Source organism: Notamacropus eugenii, chromosome 1 (genome assembly GCF_028372415.1).
Source record: "Notamacropus eugenii isolate mMacEug1 chromosome 1, mMacEug1.pri_v2, whole genome shotgun sequence".
Taxonomy (NCBI): Eukaryota; Metazoa; Chordata; class Mammalia; order Diprotodontia; family Macropodidae; genus Notamacropus; species Notamacropus eugenii.
The window spans coordinates 701,370,059-701,393,693 of NC_092872.1; the positions used below are offsets into that span (position 1 = coordinate 701,370,059).

The 23,635-nt window shown below is 40.1% G+C and overlaps 1 long non-coding RNA gene across 3 annotated transcripts in view; it reads right to left on the minus strand.

The window, feature by feature from the left end:
* Positions 1–776: 776 nt before the first annotated feature.
* LOC140521328 (uncharacterized) overlaps positions 777–23,635 on the minus strand; it is a 114,705-nt gene continuing 91,846 nt past the window's right edge. For all 3 annotated transcript variants that reach the window (XR_011972886.1, XR_011972883.1, XR_011972885.1), the window contains one exon: positions 777–4,687. This is a non-coding gene — a long non-coding RNA (uncharacterized lncRNA). The remainder of the gene's footprint in view (positions 4,688–23,635) is intronic.

The following is a 23,635-nucleotide window of genomic DNA, read 5'->3' on the forward strand; positions in this document are numbered from 1 at the left end:
GTTTGAGGATTAGACATGAAATGTGGAATTTGAAGATGGCCACAGACCTTGCAGGCTTCTATCTCATCAGCCTCCTTTCCAATCTAATAAGGAAACATTTCATGAAGAAAAACATGGGATAACCCCCCAAATCACTAATGTGCATCAATATCATATATCCAAAAAGATCAAAGAAAGAAGAAAAGGATTCATATGAACAAAAATATTTATATCAGCTCTTTTTTTGTGATGGCAAAGAATGGGAAACTGGTAGGGGGTGGGCAATGTCCATCGTTTGGGGAATGGTTGAACAAATTATGGTATATGAATACAATGTAATATTCTTGTGCTATAAGATAAGACAATAGGGATGGTTTCAGAGAAAAGTAGGAAGACATATATGAACTAATGCAGAGTGAGATCAGCAGAACCAGGGGGACAAGTTATCCCATAGCAACAACATTTTTAAAGCAAATGGCTTTGAAAGACTTGAGAGCTCTGGTCAGCACAATAATTAATCATGTTTTCAGAGGACAAATAATGAGAGAGACACAGAGAGACAGAGACACACACAGAGAGAGAGAGAGAGAGAGAGAGAGAGAGAGAGCTAAAAATGCAAACTGAGACATGGCCAATGTGGGAATTTGTTTCGTTTGACTGAAAATATTTGTTACAAAGCATTTTTCTCTTTCTTTTTCTTTTTCCAAATGAGAAGGTGTAGCATCAAGATGATATTCACAGTACCTATGAATATGCTGGTGTGATTTTGAATCGCAAAATATAACAGACTCTCTACATGGAAGACAGAACTCAAGCATTTATTTAAACACCAGAAAGCCAAATCCATCATAGTAACCAAGAAGTCTATACACATTATCAATGCAGAGGGCACCACCATCCCCAAGCCTTCTCCCTGTTGGGGCCTTCCCACAAACAAACCCAACTCACTGCCTGCTTCCTCTCTCTCCCTCATCTCTAACTGCTGCGTCCAACTTCCTCTCAGCTCTGCTCCACCCTTCTTGCTCCAACCCTTCCTGCTCCACCCTTTTGGCAAGCTCTTCCCACCACAGACTCATGTGACTCAGGCTTCCATGTGACTCAAGCAGGTCACATGGACCTATAAATGGAAGGGAAAGATCTTCCTATTATGCAAAACTACATTAACAATACAGAAGGGGAAGGTGAAAGGAAAAGAAAATAAATGCTTGTTAATTGAATAAAAATAGAATTTAACTGAAAAAAAAAAGAAATAAGGCATGGGAAAGCCAAAACAATGGAAACTGAACTATACTGAAAAAGTTAGGCAATGCTACCATGGTTATGGATGCAGAAATAATTCTAGTGCACTGGGCACTCCTCTAGAAGTAAAAGGGAGATCTAGACCAATACTAGTTCTCCTATTTTTCTGTTTTATGCAAAGAGAACACTGGACTGCAAGCTCTTTGTTTTGGTTGTTTTTATATCCTCTTCCCTCAGTACCTAACACAGTGCCTAAAAAGAGAAAGTACTTCATATATGATCATTGAATGAATGAATGAAAACAAGTGTCACTCCAATGTACAATGTAGTACTCACTTAATTTTTGCTAATAATATCACATCAAAGAGGAATAGGAAAGGACCTAATTGGAAATGGCTGTGATGGAAAAACAGAAGGCATTTACAGCAGTGGGGCATAGGGGAGCCTGGGGTGCAGCATGCCCAAGTTCTGGACATGTACTCTGACCCCTTGCTGAAGGAAGCACACACTGTTCAGAAAATGTAGCAATTTCTTACTTGTCCCTGTGACTGGGGAAAGTGGGGAATGTCAAAACTGACTTGTGAGTGAACCAGGAAGAGTTCTCCACTCTGTGAGCTATCAGACGGGCTATTTGGGGACATGTCCAGTAGTTTTCTCAAGGTGGGGGGTAGAGGGATTTCTTCCTTTTCCCACTCAGTGACAATGGTGGCTATAAGCACCTGGTAGTGAAAATCTTGTCTCCTCCTCCTCATGCTGCTCCTTCTCCTCCTCTTCCTCCTTTCCTTCTCCTCCTTCTCCTCCTTATTCTTCTCCTTCTCCTCTTCCTCTCCCCCTCTTCCTCCTCTTTCTTCTTCTTCTTCTTCTCACTCCTCCTCCTCTTTATCATCATCATCATCCTCAGAGCACAGATAGATGAAAAATGATCCTAAAAAATGAAAAACTCTAAATGGTTCTTTCCAGCCTTGGTCACTGCCTTGTGAATTTGAGGGTTAGACAATTCTGGAGTGGAGTGCAAGCTGCCCAGTGGGCAGTGAGTCTTCACTGAAGTAGCATGATTCTTGAGGGATAAAATGGCTACCATTAGTAATTATTCTGTACCTATACTAAAGAGAGCTGTGCCCTGACTGATCAGGAGATCTGGGCTTTGTAAATTGATAGAAAACAAGATCTGAAGTGAAAGTGAAATATCTGTAGCATGGTCCCATAAAATTGTCTTTAGTTGCTGGGAGAATTTGTACTTATTCATGGCTTTTACAGCATTAAGTGTTCCATTAACATGGATGGATAGATACATTGAGGAGAGAGAGAGAGAGAAAGAGAGAGAGAGAGAGAGAGATTAGAAAGTTTAGATGGATTAGTGAGATGGAGATTAGAGAAACAAAAATATGGAGGAGAGAGAAAGGATTAGATGTAGAGAGGCTGGATTAGAGAGACAGAAATTAGATAGATATAGAGAAATTAGAGAGAGATAAGAGATATAGTAGATAGGTGGATCAACAGATAGAGATTAAATTGAGAGAGTTTAGATTAGAGAGAGAGAAATTAGAGAGAAAGATTGGATAGAGAGATAGAGACAGGAGAGAGAGAGAAAGAGAGATTATAGATGGATATATGGATGGTTACATAGCTAGAGAGATAGAGATTAGATAGAGTTTAGATATTTTAGAAAGTTAGACATTATAAAGACAGATATAAAGAGATTAGATAAAGAAATGAGATAGAAATGAGAGATAAATTAGATAGAAATATAGGTAAATAGATTAGAGAGAGAGAAATTGGAGAGAGATATAGAAAGATTAGATGAGAGATGAGATAGAAAGATTGATAGTCAGACAATAGATGAATGGATAGATGGATGGATGGATATAGAAATGGCTAGATACATATGGATAATGATATAGATATCAGCAATGTTGATACTGATGGAGGAAAGAAGCTATCTTTACTTGGGGTCATATTCATTTTGTCACATTTTCTTGATAGGACTGATGGTTTGGAGCTTTTCCTTTTCCTTGGCTCAGGAAGGCCATTCTAGACTAGTTCTCATCACTTTGACTTAACAGATGACATGGAGTTATAAAGTGTTGTTCTTGGAACAGAAAAAAGGACAGAATCACTTTCTCCCTCTGGACCTCAAACTTCTTATCCATAAAAAGAAAGATTGAATATATGAACATAATGAAACAATAAGTAATGGTATACTGGTTTCAGATAGATTCAGAAAGGAAGGTGATATAAAAACAAGTTAGCTATATGTTTTTGTTTTAATTAATAAAAAAAAGTAGTGGTTTTATCTCAAAGGAAAAAAAATTCCCTTTTTATCTAAAAGATAAACTTTGCTTCTCCTCCTTATGATTCTTAGAGATTTGTGAGAGATATTTTCCTATGCAGAATAACTATCTGACAATATAAAAATCAAATCAGTCAATCAACAAACATTTATTAAATACCTACTATGTACCAGGCACTGTGCTAAGAACTGGGGATGCAAAGAAAGGCAAAAAGATCTTCCTTTCCCTCAAGTGGCTTACAATCTAAAACGACCAGATATCTAATTTGGATAAGATAGTCTCATTTTGGAAAATTGATTTGGTTTTTTACATTAACCTCTGCCCCTTGGACAGGTATCTTTCCCAATATTCTAGTACTGTTGGTTCATTTGTGAATTATCATATCCATTAATGGTAAATTAATTGGTTAGTTTTCAAAATGTTTTTATATTCACAAAGAGAGGCAGAATGTTGCTGTGGGTAATATGTTGAATCTGGAGTCAGGAAGATCTGAGTTCAAATCTCACCTCTAACTCTTTCTAGCTGTGTGACCAAAGGCAAGCCACTTAACTTTTCTGGGCTTTACATCATTCCCTAAAATGTATGTAGTAAGTAATATATGAGTCATAACCTGCTTAGTGGAGGAAATTCACATACCAACTAAATCACAGAACCTTGAAGAGCTCATGGAAGCAAAATAACATAGAAAACTTCTGTTTTTCTTTCAGCTCAGAGTCAGTGGAGTATATAGAGAGAGTAGAGTTTCCCCATTTGTAAAATGAGGAGGTTGGACTAGATGATTCCTCACGTCCTTTTCAGCTTCATAATCCATTCCTAATCCCATAGAGATTTTCTAGGTTTGGAGGTGCTGCGGAACAAGAAAACTGTATTCTGTGTGTGTGTGTGTGTGTGTGTGTGTGTGTGTGTGTGTGCATGAAACATTCACATGTAAATAACAAAAATTTTCAATAAAACTTTAGTTTACAATGCACCATTTGCACAGTGCACACAGTCAGCTAAGAGATGACAGATTTTCAATCTTGGAGCACTGCTACAAAGGTACCAACTGGAGGGTAGTATCTTCTCTTTGATAGGAGATGTGTTCTCTCTAATCACTGGGATCTTTTTGAAGGACCCTTTTAAACAGAGTTCATTGCCAAGGCGAAGTGAAATCCAATTTCGGTCCAGAAAGCCCAGATCTGCAAAATAAACAGACTTCCATGTACAATGTCAGTTTTCAGGTCCTGGAACACAGCTAAAAGACAGGACATGACATTACACATTGCCTGTCAGAGAACATTTGCAGAACCCACCATGGTTAGCCAAAGCAAACTCACAGCTAAAATTACAGGTGGAAAAATATTTTTAACAAATCCTTTAAAGAATTCAAACATACACCTATCATACACACACCTAAAAACACAAGGTTTCCCTTTATGAACTCATAACTGAACCACCAATTTTCACAGTCCTAGAGCGATTAGATTGTTTATTGGAATGAAACTTGTTTTCTTCTGTCAAGCACTTATACACATGGGTATTTTATACCTAATCAGACTCAGGGTCTTTCTTATTTTCTTTAATAGAAAAGACTGAATATCCCCTTCCCAAGAATCCTAATTTACATCAAAATGCTTTGCTCGTATGGATATTATTTTCATAAGATATAATTTTCATGAGATTTAAAGATGTACATTTGAAAAGAATTTCACCACATAGATTTAACATATAGATGGTCTGGCCTTCTCTCTGGGCTTCAGTTCCCTCATCCACAAAATAAGAGGATTCAATTTCATGATTTTTAAGATATCATCCATCTATATATTTGTCATCCTACTAATAAATAAAATAAAACTTATATAAAACAATATCAGAGCTAGGAGAGATCTCAGAGCATATAATGTCAGGGTCAAAAAGCATCTTAGGACATTATGGAATCCAAAAATTCTACTTTAAATATGAGGAAAATTGAAGCCTAGAGAGATTAAATAACTTATCTAGGGTCACACAGTAAGTTATGGCAAAGCTGGGAATAGAGCCTTTGTGAGCTATAGAGTTGGATGAAGACAGAAGACCTGGAATCAACATACAATGAGGCAGGTATTTGATGTCAAGAGATGAAAAATATCACATCAACCTGAATTTGAACCAATGGTTCTCAAAGTCAAAATAGGATAATTTATGGAAAACTTTTTGCATCTTTAAATCATTTTTAAGGACTTCATAGTAACAGGAGAAATAAAATGACAGACTAGAGACTTTCACTACTTTCCACTAACTTTCAAAAGTTTCCAAAAGTAATTAAGCACCAAATGCTGAGTGATTCCAACTGAATACACAGAACAGAAAAGAGAGAACCACACAAGGTAAAAATCTACATGAATTAACATCAGAGAATGTTAATCCTTAAAATCACTCAGCACCCCTCCTCCCCAGTCTCCATGCTTACTCCGGGGACCAAAAAAAAAAAAATCTTCTCCCTGGGCTTGTTCCTGGGGCTTATATTAGGATCCTTCCAGCTGCAGAGACTTTGCCAGAAACACACACACATACACACCCTCTCCTCCAATCTCCCTCCCAACAAGCAGCAGACGTTGATTCTGCCCAGCCATGAGTAGGGAGGATAAATCATGCTGTCTTCTGCCTAGAATGACCCCTGGGTTACATACCTCCAAGGTATACTCATCATCCTCTAATCCTGCAAAAAGTCAGATGCTGATTCAGCCACGCTTGGAGGAAAGTCAGTAGAGGACCAGTGTGAGTGGCTTCATAAGGTCATAAAAAAGTCAGAAATCCAGATTTGGCCAGGCCTTTCCCACCACAGGCTACTTAGGGCAGAAACCCAGGCCGATGAACATTAAATCCCTCCGTGTAAGAGGATTCTACAGCCCAGCCTGAAAACTATACTCACCAGCAAAGGAAAAGGAATTAGGAAGTGAGTGATGGGGAAAAAGAGCTGACACATTAAAGATTTCAAGAAGAAAAAAACTCAATAAAAATGCAGAGCATAAACAGATAAATCAACAGGGAAGACATTAAACTAGAAGAAAGGATACATGCTAAACCCTCATGGAGGTTACAAAGCTTGCTTAAATATTATAAAACGAAGGAAAGTGAAACAATACCTGTTGAAACACAGCATCTTGTTAAATTCCAAGTTACAGCTCTCAATGTAGATTTTTTTAAAATTCAATTAGCAGATTAGAAAAAAATGAGTCTGTGATGGAGATCTGATGGTAAAGTTAGGACTTTGGGAAGTGAAAAGGACACAAAGACACTTAACTGGAAGAAATTCAGGCAGAAGAAAAGCAAATGCAATAAGCCCGATAGAGTACATGATCTCTATACAAGCATAAGTCATTGACCTTAAAAACAGCATGTGCAGGGTTAACTTAAAGACCATGGATACTCCGGAAGAACAAGAAAAATTAAAAAACCCATAAACAACACAATGAAGAAAAATGTAATAAAATTACCCATAATATTTGAATACAAAAAAACAAATCACCAACAAAAAATCTATAAATCACTTCCAGAAAGGAAAGAAAAATATAATCCTATGCCTCAAAATTCAAGACACATAGTGATTAAAATGAACAATTCTCACAACAAATAACATATTCTGCAAGCAGTCAGGAGGAAGACTATCAAACAGAAAGGAAAAAAATTCATGTACTAGAAAATTATTTTGCACTCACTAAAAACGAATCATGTATATTTTAAAAATTAAAGGAGCTCCAGCTGCAACTCAAAATGACGCGTCCTAATAATTTGAGTCTTATCATGAATGAGAAAAGATAGACATTCAACAAAATAGAAATATTCAAGAATTCTGCATAAAAGAGCAAAATATTCACCCTGCAAAACTCCAAAGAACAGAAATACAAGAAAGAAAACAAGCATAATTTTTATGGAAATAATAATGAAATCAATTACTCCATATTTAGAGGTTTTGAGACATAGTCACACATAGAGAGACATATACAGTGAAAGAGATATAGAATAACCTACGTGGCTAAGAAAAGAAGAAAGATCATCAAGAGATTTTTTAAAGCATAAGGGAGGACAAAGATGAAATCATAATGTAGAGAAATGGGAAAAGTGAAAAAGGAAAGGATGAAATGAAGCCCACAGGCTAAACTTTGTTCCTCTCCGGGTGAATCAAGGTATTTTGTAAAACAAATCTACAGAAAGGCAGTGCACATAAATGGGGAGAGGAGAGATGGAAGTGAGAGGGAAAATGGGAGATACAGCAAGACTATGCATGAACAGAAAAAAGATATGGCTCCTCCCTATGGTCTCTTAGCAAGAAGAACAGTTAGATGGAGCACCAGAAGGTAGAGATTGAAAATGGGATAATAAAGGGAGAGATTTCCTAGCAATGTGGAAGGAGTTCCAAATAAGATCACTTCCATACAGAAAAAGAGGTATACCTGTGATGGAAGATGTGGACCCTATGCTGGTTTTGATCTGGAAAGAGCTGGCACATTGAGACACCACTTTCCCTGAGAAAGTTTTGTTTCTTCATGGACAACATCCTACCATCAGGAAAGAGAAACAAGTGCTGGGGACAAGCAGCATCCAGAAGGAAGGGAGGACATGGACTCAGAGATGAAATCTCACTGCACAAGGGGAAAAAGAACAGTCATAGAGAGCAGGGATATAACTGTACTTATGAATTTGGACTTTGGGGAATTTCTCCCATGGGGCACTGCTTCTATCTAAATAACTTTCCTCATAAGTGGATAAATCTAAGAGTGAGTCACAGTAGAACAAAAAAAGAGGGGACAATAGGTCCAGTTCTATAAAGACAATGACATAGAAAATTGTTAGAAGAGAGAACTCTGGCATGCTACAACGGAAGTGTTAATTCCACAAAGAAAAGAAAGAGATTAAAAAAGGAACTAATAAAGATAGAGAAAATAAAATTTCAGAATAGATAGGAAGGGAAGAGAATTAATAAAGAGTATAAAGCAAGAACACTTTTTCTTAGAAAAGGACACAAGGTAAAACATCACTGTTATACTATTTTTGCAATTCCTGTTAGCAAAATCCAGGTCTCTTACTAGGTGAGCTTAAAAAAAGTTTGTAACATGGTCACTAGCCACTGATGAAAGCCAACATATACATAAAATAACACCATGCTGCTTTATAGAGCAGAAATGATCTAGAAAGTAATATATCTGAGATCCTAATATCTAAGGCTGAAACTAACCAGAATCATGCAGTTCAACTGTGAGAGGTTGTCAGAAGATTATTAATTAGCATGCTTGCTGCTGGGGTGAAGGGGTGATGGTGAGAGAGAAGAAGAGGCAGAAAATCTCTGTTTCAACATGGTTTTGGCAAGTCATGATATACAAGTACAAATGTAGAGGTGAATTTTTGGACATCTGAGCTATGGAGAAGGGGGAGACCAAGTATAATACAGCAATCCATTCTACCTTTAGGAAGGTAATATTTGTCCATGAAAAGAAGAACTAGATGTAGAGAGAGAAGACCAGAGTTCAAGTATCCATCCAACAACTGATATTTGCATGACCATCCTGGGTAAATTACTTTTCTGAGTTTCAGTTTCTTCATCTATAAAATAGAATTAACAGTACTTATGCCTCATGGAGCTGTTGTGAGGATCTCAGGTCTTAAAGTATTGGAGAATTATGAGTTCATAATGTACCATATTGCAATGTGTTATTTAGGCAATAAATGTTGCCTAAAAATTTATCTTCTTACTTCTTAATCACCAATTGTTGCAGAAAATGTCTTACCACACTAGAGAAACATTGTGCCAAAGAGTCAGTCTAATAAATGCTCGTTCACTGAGTGACTGACTGAAGAAATGTGTCATGGTGAAGCTGGGTTAGAAAGACAGGAGAAAGGATGTTGGATTTGAATTATAGTACGTAGGTTCCTTGGGGCAGCTAGGTGTTGCAATGAATAGAGCACCAGTGCAGGAGTCAGGAGGACCTGAGTTCAAATCTCATCTCAGACATTTGACACTCACTAGCTGTGTGACCTTGGGCAAGTCAATTAAACCCAATTGCTTCATCCTGGGTCATCTCCAGTCATCCTAAGGAATATCTGGTCACTGGATTCAGATGGCTCCGGAGGAGAAGTGAGGCTGGTGACCTGCACAACCCTCCTTCACTCAGAACAAAGTCAAGTGCAAGTCATATCATTATTTCTCTGATAGTATGTCTTCTTCAGCAAAAAAGGATGAACACACTTAGGTTCCTATGCGACCTTGGGCAAGTCATTTTATTTATTTCATAAAATAAAATAGTTGACCTAGTGATCTGTAAAGATGCTTTAAAATATAATCTCTAATCCTATGAAAGAGCCCCAGACTGAGAGTCTGGACACTTTGGTCCTTGTCCTAACTAACCCTGTGATCTTGAGTAAGTCACTTCTCAAGATTTCTTTTGAAAATGGAGAAAATAACCCCTGACTTGAAACTTCTCTGAGTTGCTATGAGGATCGAGAGAGATAAAATCTATGATGTATTTTGCAAATCAAAGTTTTTTTTAATAAAAATGCTGGCTATTGTTAGTATGATTATGTTTATAGCACATAATTCAAGTCAATAGCCAAAAAGTGAATGGGGGGTGGGGGGAGCGGGAAGGAAGAGTTAACATGTCCTGTACTATACTGAGAGAATATTGGATCAAGAACAAGGAAGGTGACAGTCCTGTTGCTTATGCTCTGGTCAAATTGCATCTGGTTTGCTATGTCTAGTTCTGAATGCCACATGTGAAAAGAGGCATAATATGCCCCAAGAAAGGTGGTTAGGATAATAAAATCATTTGAGATGATACCAAAATGAGGGACATTCATCCCTGAAGAAGAGAGGACTGGGGTAGGAGAAAGGAAGGAGAACATGATTGAATTCTTGAAATATTGGGAGGACTGTGAAATGGAAAGGTGAATGATGCATATAATTGGTTTTACTTGAGTAACCAAGAGAAGACAGGGAGAGAGACCAGATGTCCAGTTCAATATAAGACTTCCTAACAATCAGAGCTGTCCCCAAGGTATCCTCTCAGTAGGCAGGGGGTTCATCCCCACTCTTATCCCTACTAGAAGCTGTTAGATGTACGATCACTGGTTGACAGTATGGTAGGGTGACCCAATTAAGATTGGGTACAAATTAGAGTGGATTGCTTCTGGATATATTTTCATCTTTTAGACACTAAGTATTAGCTAAACCAGGGAACCAAGGGTTAGAAACCTTTCAAAACTTAGCCAGGTGTCAAAGTTGCAAAACCTGACTCTTGGGTCATGTAAGAAAAACAGTGTGGAAGGATCAGAAAGAAATGACATGGGGGAAGGGTAGGTTTGAACTGGCCTGCATGCCATCACAAAGCAGCTGGTGTGCCATCTTGGGCCAAGCTGAGAAGGCTGCCAACCACTAATCTAAGCCATGGATTTCAGAAGAGCTCTGGATTTGAAGTCAAAATAAGCGAGTTTAGCCTCTCCCTGGGACTGTTTCTTTATTTGACAAATGGACATAATAACAACTCAGATTAACACTGTAAATTTTGCAAAGGGCCTTTATTACTTGCATAGGAATCAGTCCATTTGACAGATAAGGAAACAGAGATTCAAAGAGGTAGACCCCCACATATGGTCCAGTGCTTGGGAACTGCCCAAGACACAAAGAAGTCAGGAAATTTGTCTCAATAGTAAGCATTTGAGTTAGGATTCAAACCCAAGTCTTCAGTACCCTTTTTCATTCTACAATCAAGATTTCTACTACATCCCACTCAGAGTTGTTATGAATACCAGATGAAACAATGTAGGTAAATCACTTTGTAAAACATAAAGCAATATATTCTATTAACAGCGACATCTAGGTGACACAGTGGATAGAGCACAAATAGTGCTTGGAGTCAGAAAGATCTGAGTTCAAATCTGATGTCAGACACTTACTAGCTGTATGATTCTGGGCAAGTCCCTTAACCCCTATTTGCCTCAGTTCCTCATCTGTAAAATGGAGGTACACTGGAGAAGTATCCAATACCTTTGCCGAGAAAAAAAACTATTGACAAAAGTCCATGGGGTCATGTAGAGTCAGATGTGACCATGCAACAACAAATTCTATTAATGCATTAATATTATGTTAATTTAATTATTATATTATATATAATAATTGACATATTGTGTTAACTATATTAATTGATTATTATATTACATTAATATATTAACTTATATGCTATATTTATTATAATAATACTATGTATTAATTGATGTATGATATTAATAACAACAAGGTGCAATGGTTAGAGTGGTGGGTGGGAACACTCAGGTTTTAATCTGCTGGCACCTACTTCCTTAACCTCTATGTGCCTTGGGCAAGCCCCAGGGACTTACCTAGGAAGGCTTAGAAAGCTTTGGAAAATCTGATTTGGTGGAGGTAGTTAGTCCCTGCTCTGCAGAAGTCTGTAGCATTTAATTCTCATACCCAGAATTAGAGACAAGCTTCCTAAACAAAGCAGTTCTGGTCAGATTAGCCAGAGTACAGAATAGAGAATGGTATTAAACCAAATGACTCCTGTGCAATAAAGATAATGGGATGGATATGATTCTTTCAAAGCAATTCTTTGGAAAAGATCATTTTTCCTAATGCCAAATCTTATTTTCCATTTTTTTGTGTTTATGGTTAGAAATCCATGCTTAATATAAGAGGCACTCACTGGGGACCAACACAGTTGCAGGAAATGCAGAATTATTTTTAAAATGGGACTACAATTATAAGCTTTAGAGCTAACGAGAACCTCAGATATCTAGTCTCACCTTCTCATTTACAGAAAGAGAAAATGAGACTTAAAGAAGGGAAGCCATTGGCCAAGTTAGGACCTAGTCGGGTCCTGGGATTCTACATTTCACATTAGACACAGAAGGTGGCTGTACAAAGAAGTATATTTCCTGGACACAGAGAGCGTTTTGGGGAGAGTCATAGCTACCAACGATAAGCAAAAGGCTAAAGGGGAAATAAGCCTATAGGACTGTTTGACCCGGTTCCTGAAGGCCCAGAGGTTGGCCAGGCCTTCAGAGACTCCCAATTCAATAAAACAGCCACACGTGTCATCTTGAACTTGACCATGAGTCAACAAAAGGTCTCAATCTTTTTCCTCCTTCTTCTTTAAATCAATTTGGTTCCAACAGGTGTTCACCGTGTCTGAGGTCGCTCTGCTTACATAACCCTTCTTCCATTTGGAAGGATGAAAAATGTCACTCGGATTTATTGTAAACAGACTTAGGTTGTACTAAACAGTAAAACCAAAGGTCACCCAATTATTCATATGCTTTCCCCTCCCTTTCCTCACTCTTCCCCAGACTTTAATGCAAGCAAGAGCCAACAAAGAGACTATCCTCGTTGATGTCATCCCCCACTCCCGCCCCGACCTGAGAAGCCTAACGAGGGTGGAAAATGTAAGTGGGAGGAGGGGGGAACCCTCTTGGCTACAGAAACCACAGCCAGCAGTTGGGGAGAGGGCCCAGCGAAGTGGGGGGTCTTGCGTGTTATGTGAACACAGGCCTATCTATCTATTTCCCAGCCTGAATTTGGAAGGGTTCTTCAGGGTTTTTGTCTGCCCTCCCACTGTCAGGATTGTGAAAGAATGAGAGAAGAGTGGGTTGGATGGGGGAGGAAAGATAGGAAAAGGTGAGGTGGAAGAGAAAAGGTGAGAGGAAGGAAAGAAGGAAGAAAGAGAGGGAGGAGGAGAGAGAGGGAGGGAGGAAGAAAGGAAGGAAAGAAGGAAGGAAGGAAGGAAGGAAAGAAGGAAGGAAGGAAGGAAGGAAGGAAAGGAGTGAGAGAAGGAGGAAGGGAGGGAGGAAGGGAGGAAGAGGGAGGAAGGACTTTATGAAGGACCATGAACAGAAGTTTGTTAGTGGAAAAATAATGTTTTGTGAGGATAAATATAGGTCAAAAAATTCCTATCAAGGGGCCATCATACTCAGGGAAGGGAAAGAGGAGTGCTAAAATCTCTTGCTCAAGTATCAGAATTTGAGAGCAAAGGAATTGAGAAGGGATGGGTTACGTGAGTGAGGGCGCAAACCAGTCTAAGTCGGCGCATCCAGAAAAAACTCACAGAAAGATGCCCCCCAAATTTTCCCAGCATGAGATTTGTCTTATTTCCTTTGTGCCCTAATAACACCCTTATTCTCACCTCCTGAAGTTTAGGCTTTGCTACTTGAGCCTCTGATTTCCTCTTAAAAATTGCCCAGGTCAGGATCAGTCATTTCAAGGTAATGTTTTGTAAAGACGATGAAGAGCCTAGAATTCAGAGGTTCTTAACCTGGGGTCTGACAACTTGATTTTTTTTTTTATTTTGATAACAGCCTTTCATAATTTTACTTTATGCCTTTAAAATCATTATTCTTTGAAAGGGTTCCTGGGCTTTACCAGATTACCCCAAATATCCGTAACACAAAAAGAGTTAATAGTCGCTGGTCTAGATGGTTGGTCCTGGCTCAGGCACATAGTAAATCACCATCCAGCTAAAGGAATTTAATTTCTGAAGAACAGACTATATAAAAAGACCACTAGTTTTACCACCAGGGAACCTGGATTCAGTCCCAAATTTTCGATTTGTTGCAAGTGGGACTTTGGGGAAATCATTTAACCTCAAGGCCTCAGTTTCCTTTTGTAAAATGATGAAACTGGACTGGATGATCTATAAAGTCCTTTGCAATTCTAAGACAATGTATAAATTATTAGACTGGTTTTTTAAAAAAAAAATGTTCTTCTAATATCTGGTCTGCCAGTGTTTTTTTCCCCCCAGAAACTGTCCTAAAATCATACTGGATTGCATTAAGATGAACAGGAAAAGATATTGACTGTTTCTCCATCTGTGGTGTTGGAAAAAAGAAACTGAGCCTAGTGTATCCACCTCTACTTCCCATTTGTCCTCAAACTTACCTCAATTTCCCTTTTCCTGTTTTGTTTTTGTTGTTGTTGAAGTCTAAGAAAGGTGTAGCTCCTCTGTCTTCCACTTGGGCTAATCCCTGGATTTGGAGTCAGAGGGACTGAATTTCAACTCTCTTACTACATATGGGACCTTGGGCAAATCTTCACTTTCCCTCTTTGAAACTCAGTTACCACATCTGTATGAAGAGGACATTGGATTAGGTAAATGGTTAAGGTCTAGACTGGATGTCAGTAAGATTTGCATTCAAATTCTGCCTCTGACCCTTCCTAGGAGTGTGACCCTGGACAAATCATGTATCCTCAATGAGCCCATTTTCTTTTCTGTAAAATAAAGGGGCTGGTCTAAATATCCTGGGAGGTTCCTGTTAGCTATAAACCTATGATTCTAGGACTGGACGCCTCCAAGGGCCCAGCCAACTCTAAAACTCTGATCTTGATTATTAAGGCAGAGCACCTCCGAGCCTCTAGACCCTGCCATCTCCAACCAGCGATCACCTGAGGATGCATCTGTAACCACAGCTAGGTCATGTTCAACTTTGGGTGCTTTGGTTGAGCTCAGTCTGTTTTCTTTTAGAGTCCAGAGATGTTTGAGTACATGTGTGTGCATGTATGTGTACCTGTGTGTCTGAACAGATAAACATATGTACTATTTTATATGTGCATATATATAGTGTGTTTACGTGACACCTAGATACATATATAAATATATGTATACATGCACATAGAAACACAGACATATACATGTGTGCACATATACACATTAGTGCACCATATAAACATGTATATAATGTGTTTGTGTACTTATGCCTATATGTATGTGTATGTTATGTGTTATAATGTATTATACACATAGATATACATACATGCACAAAGATAAATATGTGTATAAATGTGTATGTTGCACAAATATGTACATACAAATGCATTTGTATATATAGATACACGTGTGCATGCACATGTGTATATACGTTTGCATATATGTATTGCAGTTTATATACCTACACAAACATGCACGTGCATTTCTTATGCACATATACATGTATATGCCTAATCAAACATATATACACGTTATCTTATATGTATGTGCACATATATTTATATTAAGTATAGAGGTATTGTGTAAACACACGAATATATACATATACAAGCAAATACAAACACATACACATATATGTCAACATGTGCATTTACACACATACGTATTCATTTGCATATATGCATAGATTAGTGCATCATATCCACATTTATCTCGATTATCTTTTGTCTTTAATTATAAATATATCCCTCCCTAAAGACACTCCATCTCCCCCTCGGGAGATTTTCTCTGGCCGTTCACCTCGCCTGAAACATCTCCCTCTTCTCTCTAAATTCCAACTAAAATCCCATCTTCTACCGGAAGCCTTCCTCATCCCTTAATCCAGGGCTTTCTGTCTTTTAATTATTTCCTATTTATCCTGTAAATAGCTTTCTTGTGTATTTCTTTACATGTTTTCGTGAGTTCCCAGAGGGCCAGGACTCTCTTTTTGTATCCCCTGAGTTTAGTACAGTGTCTGGCCCATAGGAGGCCTTTAATAAGTATTTACTGATTGATTTTTCGATTGATTGATGGAAACAGGCCCTGCCCAGGAGCCCAGGAAGCCTGTCGCTGCTGCCGACTCACACGTGCGCGCGCGCGCATATTCTACCCCATCCTCGGCTCACATTCTGTGCGGGGCAACCCTTCCCCTGCCTCTGCCGTCTTCTGTGTTTGCTTTTCTGTAAGAGCAGAAATCTCTGAACCGCATGGAACGGGACCAAGCTAACAGAAAGTCATTAGATCTAGAAGTGTTCTCGGTACGTTAGCTCTTTTATCCTCAAAACCCGAAAAGCGAAGCGTTGTTGTCCCCATTTTACAGAGAAGGAAACGGAATGGGTCCAGAGAACTGTGCGCTGAGGTCGCAAGGCAATGCTGGGATTCTGCAATGGAAGCTGTTACTGGTTACTTGTGTGACCTCGGGGAAGTCATTTCTCTGGGTCTCAGTTTTTCCTGAGAAGGTTGGACTCCATTGGGGTTCTTAATTATTTTGGGAGTAGTGGTAGCTGGGGTCATGGATCCCTTTAGCAATCTAGTGACAACATTTCTCAGAATAATGTTTTTGAGTGTATAAAAATACATAGGATTACAAAAGAACCCAATTTTATTGATTTTTTTTTAATTAGGAACCCTGGTTTATGACCTTGACAGAAAGCTCTCTAGATCTAAAGTCGGGGAATCCTTTCCAGTACACCTTAAAGATCATAATATGAGACTTAAATTAGAGGCCATCAGGTGCAACACTCATTTTACAGATAAGGTATTGAAATCCAGAGGAGATCACATGAGTATTAAACTGGATTCCATCTCCTCTGATTCCAAATCCACCTTGCTTTCCATTGAAGCATGCAGTCTCCAAGATTGGGGACTGTGGGTGGCAGGCAGGGAAGTGGGAGGGGGTCTAGAATCGTGGATTACCACATTAAATGTGTATACTTTGGAGATTCAGAAAGTCCTGCCCCACCTCCCTTCCCCAGAATCATCCAAATCACTGTGATGAATATGTATCCATCCCTTCATTAGTTCAATGATTTCTCTAGGCAGGACTTTATGTTAGGTGTTGGAGGTGGGGGTGGGGGCTGGAGAAAAAGTTTAGATGAATGCCACTTTCTCTGCATTGTAGTTGCCTTAGGCAAAACTCTGTTCCTGAGAGTTACTCCAGCCAGCTCCAGAATGCACTTCCGGTCCAAGTCGATTAGTGCCTGGGTGCTTTGAAGCCAGAAGAGTGTTAATGGAGCCCTGAATTTTCTTTATAGTCCTTGTCACTTTCACCCTACTTCCTTCCTTGAACCTTCCCTCCAAAAGAATGATATATGTGTATATGTGCATATATGTATATATGTATGCGCATTGTGTGTGTATATTATATATATATATATATACATACACATATCATTTATATATTTTCTTAGAACCACAAAACATGGGAAGGGATTTAAATGACCATTTAGTCCAACTGTATACTATTGCAAGTTACTTCAGAACCAAAACTGTCTTCTTTACCTTTATGGTTCCTTAACATTTATCTGTTGAACAGAATGAGATAATTTGGACCCAAAGATTGTGCCTTGACCAAGATGACATCAAGTTAGTAACAGAGCCAGGCCCAGAGCCCCCATCCCCAGACTCATGCTGGTGAATGTCAGCTGCACAGCTGACCTCTTTGACAAACTGCATCTGTCTGTCCAGCACCATTTCCCCCCTGCCATTTTCCTTACCCAGCACAGAAGTGGAGGACAAGTCATATGGGAAACAGAGTAGGGTTTTAGATTGACTACCCCAGGCTCACACACAAGGTCAGCACACACACACAGCTGTGGATGGCAACACACAGAGGCTTAGACCCAGAGACCCAGGCAAGGCAGGCAGATCTTGTCTACACCCTTATCTTCGTTTTGGTTTTCCACAGGAACCCCAGCTAGCTACCTAGACATCCAAAGAATAAAATTCATGCACAGGGGGTTGTGAGGAGAAACAGGGGAGACAGAGACACAGACAGAGAAGGAGGGAGGGAGAGGTGAGAGACAGAGACAGAAAGGAAAGATGGAGAGAGACAGAAAGGAGGGAAAGAGAGAAGCAGACAATGAGACAGAGGGTAAAAGAGGGAAGGAGAGAGTGGAAACAGAGACAGAGAAAGGGAGAAGAGAGACAGAGAGACACAGAGAGTAGGGATGGAAAAAAAGGAGAGGGGGGAGGAAGGGAGAGGGAAAGGAAGAGAGGGTGGGGAGACAGATGGAGAGGGAAGGGGATTTTTGGTCTTATCTCAGTTCTTAAAATGGGCCCATAGTTACAGATAGATTTTGGAAGTCTGTGAATTTGGAGGGGGAGGGGCAAATTCCATTTATATTTTCCTTTATAATCCTACAGATCTTGTTTTGTGCATTTAAAAATACAGTTTTAAGAAGGCCTCCTTCTCCAGACCCCTCAGCGTCCATTACAAAAATTCATCTAGGCCTAGATGACCTCTCACATTTCAGTCAGCTCTAGATTTTCTGATTCTATAACCTAGCCCCCCACTCCCCATTTCCCCTTCCAGCTGCTTCCATTTCTAGGGAGTCCATTTCCAGCGTGACTGAGGATGGGAGGAGGGAGCTTTAAACCTATAACTCCTTCCTTTTGGGGGAGGGGCTCCTGTCCTGGGCTTTCTGAGGTTGGTAAGGTGGGGAGCTAGCTTCCTACTTCCTTACCTTCCCCACATACACATACACATGCACACTTTCCCCGGACAGAGTGAGCCAGGCCAGGAAAGAACAGGGGTCAGAGGCAGGTCATTGGGAACGGAAGGAATCCAAACCACTCTGAAGCTGATGGAGTTTAGTGAGTGCACAATCGGATTCTGAAAATAGGACCGGGTCTTTTTTTTCCCCTCTGACCCCATCCTCCCCAGAGCTCAGGTCAATTATGAAAAGCAATCTCACAGCACTAGGAGCCTGGGGCCTGAAAGAGTTTTCATTGGTCCGAATTTAGGAGTTTTTCAATTTTGTTTCATTCTACCTGATGCTCATTACTCACATTTCTGACTTATTATTCACAAAATTGGTTGATTTTTATGTTGCTTTAAGCCTAACACAGATTCTTTTATCCTCTACCATTTATCTAATGCTGCTGCTCAGCAGATAATGCAAATATTTTATACTTCTTTTACAAATAATGAAACTGAGGCTCACTGGGATCACAGGGACTTTCCTTAGGGTTGTGGGAGCTGCGATTTGAACCCAAGCCTTCCAACTTGAAGCTTTTCCCCTTCAGAGGACGGCCTCTTCTTACAGTATAAACACAGGAAATGTGGCTTTCTTTCCAGAAATGAACATCCATCGATTTAAAAGATATTTTCTATCCAAGAAGAAAGGGCTGGAGGTTGAGAGGAAAAAGGAACCAACGTTTTGTTCCCTGAGGCCAGGGTGCTGCCTTCAGTTGGCCTAGGACTACTGACAAATTCCGAAATGGAGACTCTGGGGGTTCCAGTCACTTGCCCAAAGCCACACGGGTAGCACGCACTCGAGCCAGGAATCTGACTGGGTCCCAAGACGCCTACCTCTTGGAACTAGAAGGGTCCTTAGAAATCAACCAGTCCCCTCCAATTTTACAGATTAGGAGACAAGGTCAGAGAGGTGACTTTAGCTGGGGGTCGGGGAAAGGCAATGAAATATCTCTTAATTATTCACATCATTATCGTATTCCCATTATTGTTCATTACTAGAGATTAGACGTTTTACTGAACACAGTAAATTTGTCCATGCAAAGACCCAGACTCATTAGAACTAGAAGGGACCTTAGAGAACATTCCCCCTCGTTTGACAGAAGAGGAAACTGAGGCCGGGAAGATGAAGGGACTTGCTGATTGTCACAATCCTAGAAGATGACCGAGTCAGGATTTAGACTCAGAAGTTTTTGACTCCAAGATAGAGCTGTTTCTGCAGTTTCATTTCACCTCTAATTGCAGGCGTCCCCAGACCGTCTACACTTGCTCTGCCCTAAGCCCCTTTCTTTGACCGAGGAGTCAAAGCTAGATTGCTCGTATGCAACAGAGCAAACTACGGAGGTCGTGTAGCCGCAGAATGGGCATCCCCAGGTGTGACTGAGTACCTTAAAATTTAAATGTCAAGAATAAAGGAAAACGTAAACCAGGGGCCCGAGAGCCCTCGTGGAATGATGCCCTGGAGAAGGGACAATCGGCTTTTAGCCAAGAGTCGCTGAAGGGGTGACGGGACGAGAAGGCTAGGGGCTTGGAGCATTTGGAAGTAGCTTTTAGTTTCTCTCCAGATTCCTCCATCCGGCCATAATCCACCCTGGACTCTCCGATCCGGTCAACCACCCATTTCTTCATTCCAAGGAAGAGAATAAGGTCAGATCTCGGCCCCCTGGGCAACATCCAACGCGCAGCCGATTGACTCCTGGAGCAGTAGGCTCAAGGACGTGGCGCAAAGACTGAGCAAGCTGTTCGAAGGTCAAGCCTTAGACTGTGGCTGGTTCTCAGCTGCAGCCCTCTACTCCCCCCACCCCCTAACCTCCCAAGTAAGTTTCCAATCCCGGGATTGCTGGTGGCGCCAGAATTCTGGACGCCCACCCAGGGCGGAAACAAAGAATCTTCCAAAGAAACTGTTCATGCCTGATTTCAGGGATGCGGCGAATACATTGGGTAACTGGAGGCGCTGAACAAGGATCGAAAAACTAAGTACCTTGGGGGGAATTTGCAGAGGGGTGGTTTCTGTCTCAATACAAGGAAAAACTTCCTAACAATTAGATCTGTCCAAAATAAATAAATAAAACGGACTGCCTTTCCCAAAAATGAGAAAGAGTTTCCCTAAAACTGAATATATTGTATCGTGTTCTGATAGAGATTGGATTAAAAGCCTTGTAAAGTCCTTATGATTCTGGGATTCTGTGTTGGAATGAGAGCAGAGGGAGGGAATTCCCAGCTACATCTAGTTTCCATAGACCAGCCAATTCTGTATTTTCTACCTTAGAAGGATTATTTTTCCTCAATTAAATTCAACAAACACTTGGGAAGAGTGCGAGGTCTAAGGTTAGGTTCTGGGAACACAAAGAGAATTACCACCCAGTCCTTGTTCTTTAAGTTCAAGAGAAGAAACCTAATGTATGTGCTCTAGGGAAATCTCAGAGGGGAAAACAACTTGATTTAGGAGGGAGGGTCTAAGGTTCCTAGAGAAACTGGACCTTCAAGACACAGTTTTCAACAACTTCATAGGAGGAGGGAGAAGGGATTTGAGGAACTGATTAGAGTTATCCTGCACTCTGAGAGAGCAAAGGCTTAGCAAGGGTTGATCTAGGAAAGAAGTAAAAGGTTCCACCAGTTTGGCAGGGCAGGGGTCTGGTGATAGTAAAGCAAAAGAGCCCTCATATAAAAGAATCAGATTCCAAACCCAGCTCTGTCACACACACACACACACACACACACACACACACACACACACTTCCCCCTTGTGATCTTGACTATCTCGAACCCCATCTCCCTTTCCTTATTTATAAAATGAAAATGGATTTGAACTGGACTCCCTTCTGATTCCACGCCCCATATACTTAAGTGATGAGAAATAGTATGAGCTAAGGATGGGCAGACAATTTGGAAGGAGGATTATGTAAGACATTGAAGGTCAGGATCTAGTGAATCCATAAAGCATTTATTAATACAGGCACTAGGTCTAAAAAAGTGAAATCAACAGGCATTTATTAAGTACCTACTATTTGCCAGGCATTTTCTCAGTACTGGGGATTCAAAAAACGGCAGAAGATAGTCCTTGCTCTCAAAGGGCTCACAGTTTAGTGGGAGAAACTACATGAAAACAACTATTTACAAATGAAATTGATACAGGGCAAATGGGAGATAATCAGTAGAGAGAAATCCCTAGCATTAAGGCAAATCAGAAAAGGCTTCTTGTAGAGAATGGGATTTTAGTTAGGACTTGAAGGAAACCAGGAGACAGAAATAAGGAAGGAGGAAATTTCAAGCTTGAGGGCTAACCTGTGATAATGTAAAGAGGTGGGATGAAAAAACATACTGCCCACCAGGGGTTGATAGTCTACTGGGACTGTGCTTTTTACCCTTTATCCAGTAGGCAATGAGAAGCCACTGACAATTTTCTGTTTTCCTACTGCTTTAGTATAATAGAAGTTACTCTTGTGAGTTAATATCTTTCTGAAATTTCCTCTGGCCTTCTAGCCATCCTGGGAAGGAATAATAATATTTATATAGCACTTACAAGGCTTCCACATGCATTTATCCCCTTTAATCCTCAGGACAATGAAGTCAAGTTGGGAGTGTATTATTCTCCTCATTTTGTGTACGAGGAAACTGACTGAAACAGACAATCGCAGAGATAAAGTTTACATCCAGAAACACAAGGCTATTAGGTGGTGGAGGCCAGACTCAAAATCTACTGCTCTTTCTAATGACACGGATTATTTATTGCACTGCAAAAGCCCTGAGTTCAAGAGCAGAGATTTTCACCAAAAAGTAACATATTCTTGGGAAAGGGCCAGACCTAGACTTCTGGATGCAAGGCTTAAGCGGCTGTCTTTGAATGACAGGGTCTTCATTTTCCAAAATGAAACTTCATGGGTTGGGTGAGTCATAGTGGGTCTCAGGCTGGCTTTGGTGGGTGGTAGATGATTTTTGGTACCTAAGCAGCTCTGGTTAATCACTTAGCCAAGAACTTTTGACCTTTCTTTAGACCTGCTTATCCTGTTCTGGATTCTTCTGCATCTAGTCCCTTCTCAAAGGGAAGAGGATGGGATGGGAGTGGGAGGATAGAGACAGAGAGAGACAGAAATAGAGACACAGAGAAAGAGACAGAGACAGACAGAGGCAGACAGAGACAGAGACAGAAAGATAAAAGCAGGGAAAGAGAAACCAAGACATAAGCAGAAAGACAGAGAGAGTCAGAGACAGAAAGATGGAGACAGAAACAGAAAGACAGAAACAGAGACAAAAACAGAGAAAGAGTAACCGAGATACAAGCACAAAGATAGAGACAGAAGGACACAAAGAGAGACAGGAAGCTGGTTTGGCCCCTCCAGCCTTGTCTTTAGTGACAATTTCCACCAACTCCCTAGTATGAATTTTAAGGGTTGTGTTATTTATTTTAAAAGACTTATTCAATGTTTATCCTTTTATCAATAGGGTTATAGTGAATAGAGTGTTAAGGTTGGAGTAGAAAAGATGTAAATTTAAATCCAGCCTCTGACAGGATCTAGTTATATAACTCTGAGAATGTCACGATCTCTCTGTGCCTCTGACAATTCCCCAGTATTTAGTTACTACCCCAGAGAAGAGTCTCCATCTTAGTTGATAATTCCCCCCTACTCTGACAAAATCTTAGAATCTTTGTGTATTCAGATATAATGATAACAATGTTCATAAAATGCTTTAAGGCTTGCAAAAACACCTTCATTTTATCCTTACAACTTTGTGAGAGAGGCGTTACTTTATCCCCATTTTATAGATGAGGAAATCGAGGCTAAGAGATGTTAGATGACTTGCCCAGGGTTGCACAGCCAGAATTTGGTTGACAGCTTCCTGACCCCAAGTCCAGCACTCTACTTGTTCATCTCATGCCTTATCACTGCTGTTCCCACCTTTCACTTCAATGGAACGTCAATCGATGTGTTTGCCCTTGGATCTTAAAT